The 7825-nt window shown below is 42.6% G+C and overlaps 1 pseudogene; it reads right to left on the bottom strand.

Moving 5' to 3' along the window:
• Window positions 1–6464: 6464 nt before the first annotated feature.
• LOC120613140 (uncharacterized) lies at window positions 6465–6580 on the bottom strand (annotated as a pseudogene).
• Between the last annotated feature and the right edge of the window lie 1245 nt (window positions 6581–7825).

Genomic DNA, 7825 nt, shown 5'->3' with positions numbered 1-7825 from the left:
TTTTTTTTTTTTTTCAGCTTTATTGAAGTTTTACAGCCATCTTTCAACCACGAGGAAGCTATCCAACATGCTGAAGTTGGCAAAGTTGAAAAACAAAAAGAATCTTGATCCTTGATAATAACATTTGAGAATAACTATCTCTGGAGTTTCCCTACGTCATGCTTTCTTGTTATACGAGATGATAAATCCATTATTGTTTAAATAATTTTGAGTTGAATTTTTCCTTACTTCAGCCAAAAACATCTTAACTAATACCATAGTCTTTGACGGACTCTTGTCCTCTCAACATGTTACAGAGATTTGGTGAAAACTCTCTTTTCATGCATGCGGTCTGGGCCAGAAAATTATAGGAAAAACATACAAGGAGAGTACTCAGAACCACCTTCTACCTCTAACACTGGTCTGTAAGCATCCCCATATCTGTATCCTTCCTCAAGCTTCCCTTGTTGTGTGATCATGCTCAGGTAGCTCATTGATCCCTTATAAAACGAGACCCCTAGTGGGCCCACTTCACTGACTATCCACTTGCCTGGCCTTTTCTGGAGTCTGGGATATGATGGACAGAGCTGGGGCTCCATTTTAGGAATACTAGAGCCTAACTTGTCAGTGTGGCAAGATGACTGCAGTCTAAAGCAATTTGTCTGATTCTTTTCTCCCCAGGATTTCTCTGGAGGTACCTCTAACTGACTGCCCAAAAGGGCTGCACATCCTGTTTCAAAGATCGGGCTCAAAAATCCTTTGTTTAGGCCAACGATTCTCAAAGTGTGGTCTCCAAACCTGCAGCAATCAGCAGCACCTGAGAACTTGGTAGAAATGCAATTTCTCAGGCCCACACCAGGTCAACTGAATCAGAAATTTTGAGGGTGGGGCCTGGCCATTCTGTGGCCTATCAATCCCTCCAGGGGATTCTGACACATGTCAAATTGGAGAATCTTGGCTACTGCCATGACTGGTAACTGGGTGTGAGGGAGCTTCCCAGGGCTCTAACTTAATTATTTTATACTGCAAGGACCCCATCTCACTCTGTAATTATACTTTTATTCCTGTGACTATTTGATTGTCTATCTCCCTCACTAATGGTGAGCTCCACCAGAGTGGACACCAAGTCTATTTTGCTTTGTTGTTGTATCCCCCAGTGCTTAGCACAATGCCTGGCATGTAGCATACCCTCAACATTTGTGGAATGGGTGAAGGTCTCTTACAGGCCGCTTAAATACTGAATGGCATATTTTGCTCCCTACAAAACTCAGCAAATTCTTAAGGTAATTATTTAAAATGTTAAAATTGTACATATTTTCTCTCTAAGCTGAATACAACTGACAAATTGATTTTCATGTTTTCCCAACTCGAAGTCAGCAATGAAGAGGACTTCAAATTAGCCCAGAATGTGACTTCTACTCAGGAAGCTATCATGCTAAAGAGCCGTGGGTGTTGGCTACTGCTCATTACAAGTTATGTTTTGAAGTACACTTTCTTTTATTCATTTTTGCCAGAGCCTTGATTCTGCAGAACACTAAATACCCCAGGGCCACTAAGAGGAAAGATACAAAGTACCTAAAATGCCCTTGGCATCAGCCCACCCCTACACAATCCCTGATTTTCCAAGACCAATTTGGATTCTTTGTGGGAAATAGATGGAAATTTGACACTGGGAAACACTTCTGCATAGTTTCCTCCCTTCTCCCTCTCAATTCTGGACCCAGAGAAGCTGGTACAGCTACACTATGTGACCAGGAGAGAAGAGCTTTAATTTACAAAGGAGATGGAAACTCTCCAGGAATTCAGAGACTGACCAGAAATTGGCAAGAGGAGTAGGGTAGGTGAGGTGGGGGGATGGGCAATCAAGGGGATGAAGAAGTGCTCACCCGAGTGTCCTGCCTGCCTGCCTGCCTCCTGGAAAAGAAGATCAGTGCGTGGAATTCTTCTCCCCGAGCTGCATTGTTAGAGAAGAGTGAAAAGAGGTGTGTTTTACGAATGGAGGACAGTGAAAGGGCAGTATAAAGGGACCATTTGGAACTTCTCCTGCTTTGAACCCTTAAATCAGAATATGTCATTATTAGAGAGTTAGAATCTTTTCTCGACAGGAAGCACCCAGCTTTGCACTCTCATCTGCTCATTTTCTATAAAATCTCAGCCATAAAGCTTTGACCTAGGAGCAGCCTTCCTGCTATCACTTGGCAATGGCAGGTGTATAGGCCAGCTCTACTCTAAAGATGTAGCCGAAAGAAAGGGCACCAAGAATGTAGAAGAGGCCAGGGTTCATCTCAGAGTACCTGCAGCTAGAGCTTCTTCCTGCCCAGTACCAGAGGTGGGGCTCAGTAGCCAGGCGTCAGAAATGCAGTCATCCCTCATCCAGAGGCCTAAGTGGACATAGAGCTTGATGGGCAAAACCCTGTGATGGAACAGTTCCCCTAGAGGGAACTCTATTGAGCTTTCCCCTCTTCCAAAGTCCTGGTGTGTGCATCTTCCCAGTATTTCCTCATAACAACCCTTTGCAGTAGATAAGGCAAGGACCAGGCTTTTAAATTAAGAGAAAAGCCTGGAAAAAAAGTTAAGCAGTGGCTTTGTAGTTTTCCAGCTGTGATCCAGGTCACTCAAGGGGTAACATGACATATGCCACTTAGGACAGCAAGAGGCAGGTAGGTAAATGTTCTGCCCTTTCCAACCTCCTCATCACAATAGCTCCTCTTTACCCTGATATATGTTTGGCCCACACATCCCACTAGCTTGCTGCCTAATGCTTAAAGAGATTTTTCAGCACCCCTGTAATCACAGGTCCCTGCAGAATGGTGTCTGAGGAACCAGACTCCAGGAATCCTCTGAGTTTCTCTCCAGAGCCAGGAGGCCAGAGCAGAACAGAATGGCCCAAGATGCCTGGGCAAGGCTGTGCAGGTGAGTTGGAAGCAATGCTTGAAGAATGTGGCTGGTCAGAATTCAAGGGTATGATGGGGTGGGAGGCTGGGAGGACCACTTTTAACGTGTCTGACTGTATTCTGAGCCTGGATATCCAAAAAGTACCCCTTGTGTGTGGAAATGGGTTGTATTCACTGGAGAGCTCTAAATCAAGATCATTAGGAGGCTGCTAGTGTGTAAGTTGTAAAGGGAGCTGAACCCCTACAATTTTCACAGTACAATGCACAATGTCAAAGCCAAGGACAACCCTATACAATCCTTGCTGCATACTTCTACTTAGTTCATCTTCTTTCTATACCCTGGGCATCATGTCAAGTCCTATTCAAGAATATGCATTAGATCATGCCCACTTGAATTTTAAATTGCCTTGCCTGTCTTTTGAGGGCTTGATACTCTGATCCTATCCTTCTCTAGTTCTATACTAGCAAATCCATCACCTCTGCTTTTTAGACACATTTTCTTTCTGCCTCTTCACTACCCACACCGATCCCACTACCATCCCCAGACCACATTTCATCCCACCTACCTGCCCTTACTTCTGCAATCCCAAACCAGCCAGTACTTTTACTGAGTATGTTGAGACAACCTGTAGCACCCAAGGAGTACAAAGAACCAATGGTGGGTCCTGCCCACAAGGCAAACCCAGCTAGAGTCCTGCTTCCTCCAGGAAGTCACCCTGAGTGTTGCAGTGGACACTACTCTCCTTTGACCTGCACAACAGCTAAGAGCTTATGTAGTCACTGGCATGTTTCCTGGGCGAGCCTCATCTCTCCCCAGATAGAGTTATGGGCTTCCTAAGGATGAAGGCCCCATCTTACTGGAATCCTGCCTCTTGCCCATCCATGCAGAGACCAAGGTCAGACATGTCATAAATCATATTACTGCCTCAAGTTCCATGTGGTTTTTGAGGAACACATATCCAGAGCCAGAGTGACTGCCATTAGAGATCTATGCTAACCAAGGGCTGGCCTCCCTAGGTACTTCATCTTTGGAGTCTGTTTAAATGTGATAAGGACCTTCAAATTCTTTGGTTAGCCTTCAATTACAGTTTTCCAAAAAAAAAAAAAACAAATAGAATTTAGTAGACAAATTATCCAATGTGGGGCACACAAGGGTCCATCCAGCTCTGACTTGTGTGTGGGCCAATGGCCAAGGGGGCAGGTAGAAGAAGAATAATGTCCATCTCTAGCAGCCACCTCAGATGCTGCTTCACTCCTCCATACCACTCCGATCCACTATTTGGGATTTTGTTCACTCAGATGATTACCATCAGCCTATAGCTTCTTCAGTTCAACCAATTATATAAGTCACTACTCTTTGAGTAAGGTAGAACTTCTTTGTTCAAAATGGATCATTTGCTCAATCTAAGGAGGCAGAGTTCGCCTTTGGTTCTAGAAATTCATCTTTCCCACAGACCCAATTCCATATGTTTGAATTACATTGCCACTCAGATTCTTTCTCTGCAGCGATGCCTAGGCATCACTTGCCTTTCATTTGGAGACAGAGCCTTCAGCTCCTGCTGATCCTTAGAAGTTTCTTTCTGAACCTTGTATCAAGGTTGTGGCCAAACACTAGAGTCTGAGTACCTCTAGATCAAAACTTTTCCATTTATTTTCAGCATATACTGCCTGATGGGCATGTTGGGACATGTGTTCAGGAAACAACCAACAAAAGCTCCCAGGTCCCCTTCCTGGGTAGAAAATGTCAAAATCTCTTCTTCCTAAATCACAGGTTTTTAAATTTGATGTTGTCTTTTCTAATGAGTACTAAGACAAGTCCAGCAAGAGAAAACTATTGTTATACTCCCCATTTACAGCAGTGCCTATTATCTGGTTTCTGTGTCTAATCTCTGACCAAAGTGTAACTTTTAAGGTGTAATCTTGTCCAGGGCTCTTCAACCCATTTCCTGTTTAGAAAAAAAAGTGCAGCTTGCTGCCGGCATTAATTTAACTTTACATAAACACATTCTTTGAGGCTGAAGCAAATCTGACTGATTTTCAACACAAAAATATAAAAACTGTTCTGGAGTTATTTGTAAACTAAACTTGTCTCTAATTCTAATGTAACAGAAATGTATATAATTAGTATTTAATAATTTTTTATGAGGTAAATTTCAAAGCACAGAACACAAAGCAGAACATTTCTCTCCGGATCGTCTCCCCATCCTTGTCGTTGTGTGAGCAGCAAACTTTGCAGCAACCAGTTGGAATTTGTTTCTCTGATGTTAGTGGTATGCTCTTGGGTAAGTGTCTTCCAGACAAACAAAGAGGTTTAACATCAGAGCACAGACGATTTCAAAGATGTTGCTGCCCTGGCTCATGTTGTTTTCCCGGCATTCTTTCAACGTCAGTCTGAAGTTTACGTGGCTGATCGTGTGCTCAGAATTGTCCTTCTTGAACAGAATGTAGGAGTTCAGCACTGAAATGTTTAGAAGGCAGTGAATTTCCTACACCAAAACTCGTTCCTTTGTACTCAGTTGGATAAGAAGTGAGCATCCGATCAGCCGAGTCCACTGTTTCCGTATTCTCATTGCGATCCACAATGACACATGGTTTCTTAGTCTTCTTTCCATTTCTATTGTCTACTTCACAGAATCATTGTGGAATGTTGACAACACTGGCACCTCCTTCGTCATACCACTTCAATGCTATAAGTTTACCACAGAATCTGGCTACATTTGTTCCCCTTTGCAATCCTTTTCTTCATATCATTCATTATGTTTTCTGTTCAAATGAGCTGTCCCAACTGCATCAGTCCTGTCTTGATGTAATTCTCTGAAAAGCATGGGAGGTGGATGGCAAACTATGGGGGTGAGATTAGGACTATAATCTGCGAGTTATCTCAGGTAAACACTGCAGCTGCAAGCGACACTGGCAAGTATTCTCGGGGCAAACAGGAAATGGGTTAAGAAGCCCAGATTACATCCACTGAGCCCCATTTATCCCAAGATTTATTTATCTCCTCACAAATCTACAGCTAATTAAGCAAATATGAATTCACCATATTGTAGAACATGGTATTTTTCTCAACAGACTGTGTTTACTTAAGTGTTCAGTAAATTGACACTTCTCAACAATGCAGTTTCTAGGGCACTCCTAGAACCCTTTCACACAGAGTCTTAGGAGGCTGTTATAGAGAGGAAGAACAGGATCACTTGTCTTAATGTAGGTTCTTCCAGAACTAGCACATAGAGGTCACATGCACAATCATCTGAGCTCTTTTTGCATTAAAATACACTGAGCAAAGGAACCACTATGTGAGGTTAGAAAAAAACCTTACAAGATTTATCTCCAGGTGGTCCTTGACCCTTCCCCTGTACTCAGGTCTGCCAAGTCAACCACTGTCTGCTGTGACCCTTAATCTGACCATTATACAGGGCCAAGATAGCTGACATGTGGCAAGTCTGACAAGCTCATCCATTCCTGATGATTTAAACTGTTTGGAATAAGGGAGGAAGAGTAATCGAAGGAAAGGTAGCACTTGAAATAAATAGTCCCTGGTGGCAGGCCAATTTCTGTTCCAAATCTGCTTTTTAAAATTATTATTATTTATGCCTATAGCACCTGGTCTTCGTAAGTGGTCTCCCATCCAAGTATTAACCAGGCCTGACCCTGCTTAGCTTCTGAGATCAGACATCAGGCTTGTTCAGGGTGGCATGGCCATAGACTATGGACTGTGGCTCCACTGTGGCATGAACCCAGGACCTTCTGAGTGTAAAGCAGATGTGCTAAATGCTACACTGTGGAACCACATCCCAAATTTGCTTTTTACATTTCTTTTCTGTCACCCTTGGGCAAATTACCTTAACTTTAACTTTTTTGAGTCTTTTCATACATCTTTAAAATAGAGCAATTTCTACTCTGCAGGAATGTGTGAGATAATTGACCTGGCCTGGCCTTGGTGCCGAGCACACAGGTCTGTCTATCCCACCTCATTGCTCAGTTGAGATTATGGTGAATAAACAGCAAATAATCATTTTTCTTTTTACAGTAAATATGTCCAAATGATGGTTTGTTGCTGCTGCCAGAGCTTGTTGCAAAGTATTCAGAACTGAAACTGCAAAGTGTTTCATTATATTTCAAAAGTGAGAGCAAGGACACTGAAAACCTTTAAAGGCAAATGCAGTGAAAAGCGATCTGAGATTCTAATGTGGGTTCAGAAAGCCATCCACTGACCATGATTATTTATTTGTGACCAACCTGGTACCAACTGCCCTTAACAGCGAGTCCCCAAGAACAGCAGGTTACCAATGGTTTTAGGTTATTGATAGTGATGAAGCAAATCCCAGGCAGTGCTAAATCTAAGAAATTCCATCTGGAATGCATTTTATATGTGCATGTGTGTGTTTTTCCTTGGCAGGAGACTTATCTTCCTAATTATGTTTCCCTTAGGCTATCGCTAAAACTAGCCTGCATTCCCCAAGCACATGCCACTGACAGGAGGGGAAAGGCAGCATGTAAGTGACAGGGTAAGGTCTACCTGAGATTAAGTGTTTGAAAATACACAAACAAATCCCTGTGTATAGATGATTGTATACACACACACACACACACACACACACACACACACACACTTCCAATCCTGTCATAAGAAACACAGAGCACAGAGTAGCACCTGAAGTTGTTGCAAAACTTCCCAAAAGCCCAGAGAAAAAGACCATAAAACCCTTTAGAAAAGCGTTTTGGGTCATCACTCACATGCTTTATCTTCATTCTTTAACTACACCATCAACTTTTACCTGGTAGGATTGATGCATGAAAACCTTTTTCTTTCCAACAATCCTGTGCTTTTTTTTTTCCAGAATTCCTAATGCCTTTAAGAAATGTCAAAAGCAGAGTAAAAATGTGCATTTAATTCCACACGTGGACATTCATGGCAAGAAATGGATTTCTGTAGATTTTACTGATTAATA

Source organism: Pteropus medius, unplaced genomic scaffold, assembly GCF_902729225.1.
Source record: "Pteropus medius unplaced genomic scaffold, Ma_sr-lr_union100, whole genome shotgun sequence".
Taxonomy (NCBI): domain Eukaryota; kingdom Metazoa; phylum Chordata; class Mammalia; order Chiroptera; family Pteropodidae; genus Pteropus; species Pteropus medius.
Note: the sequence above shows the minus strand (reverse complement) of the source record. Positions and strands in the feature narration are given on the sequence as shown.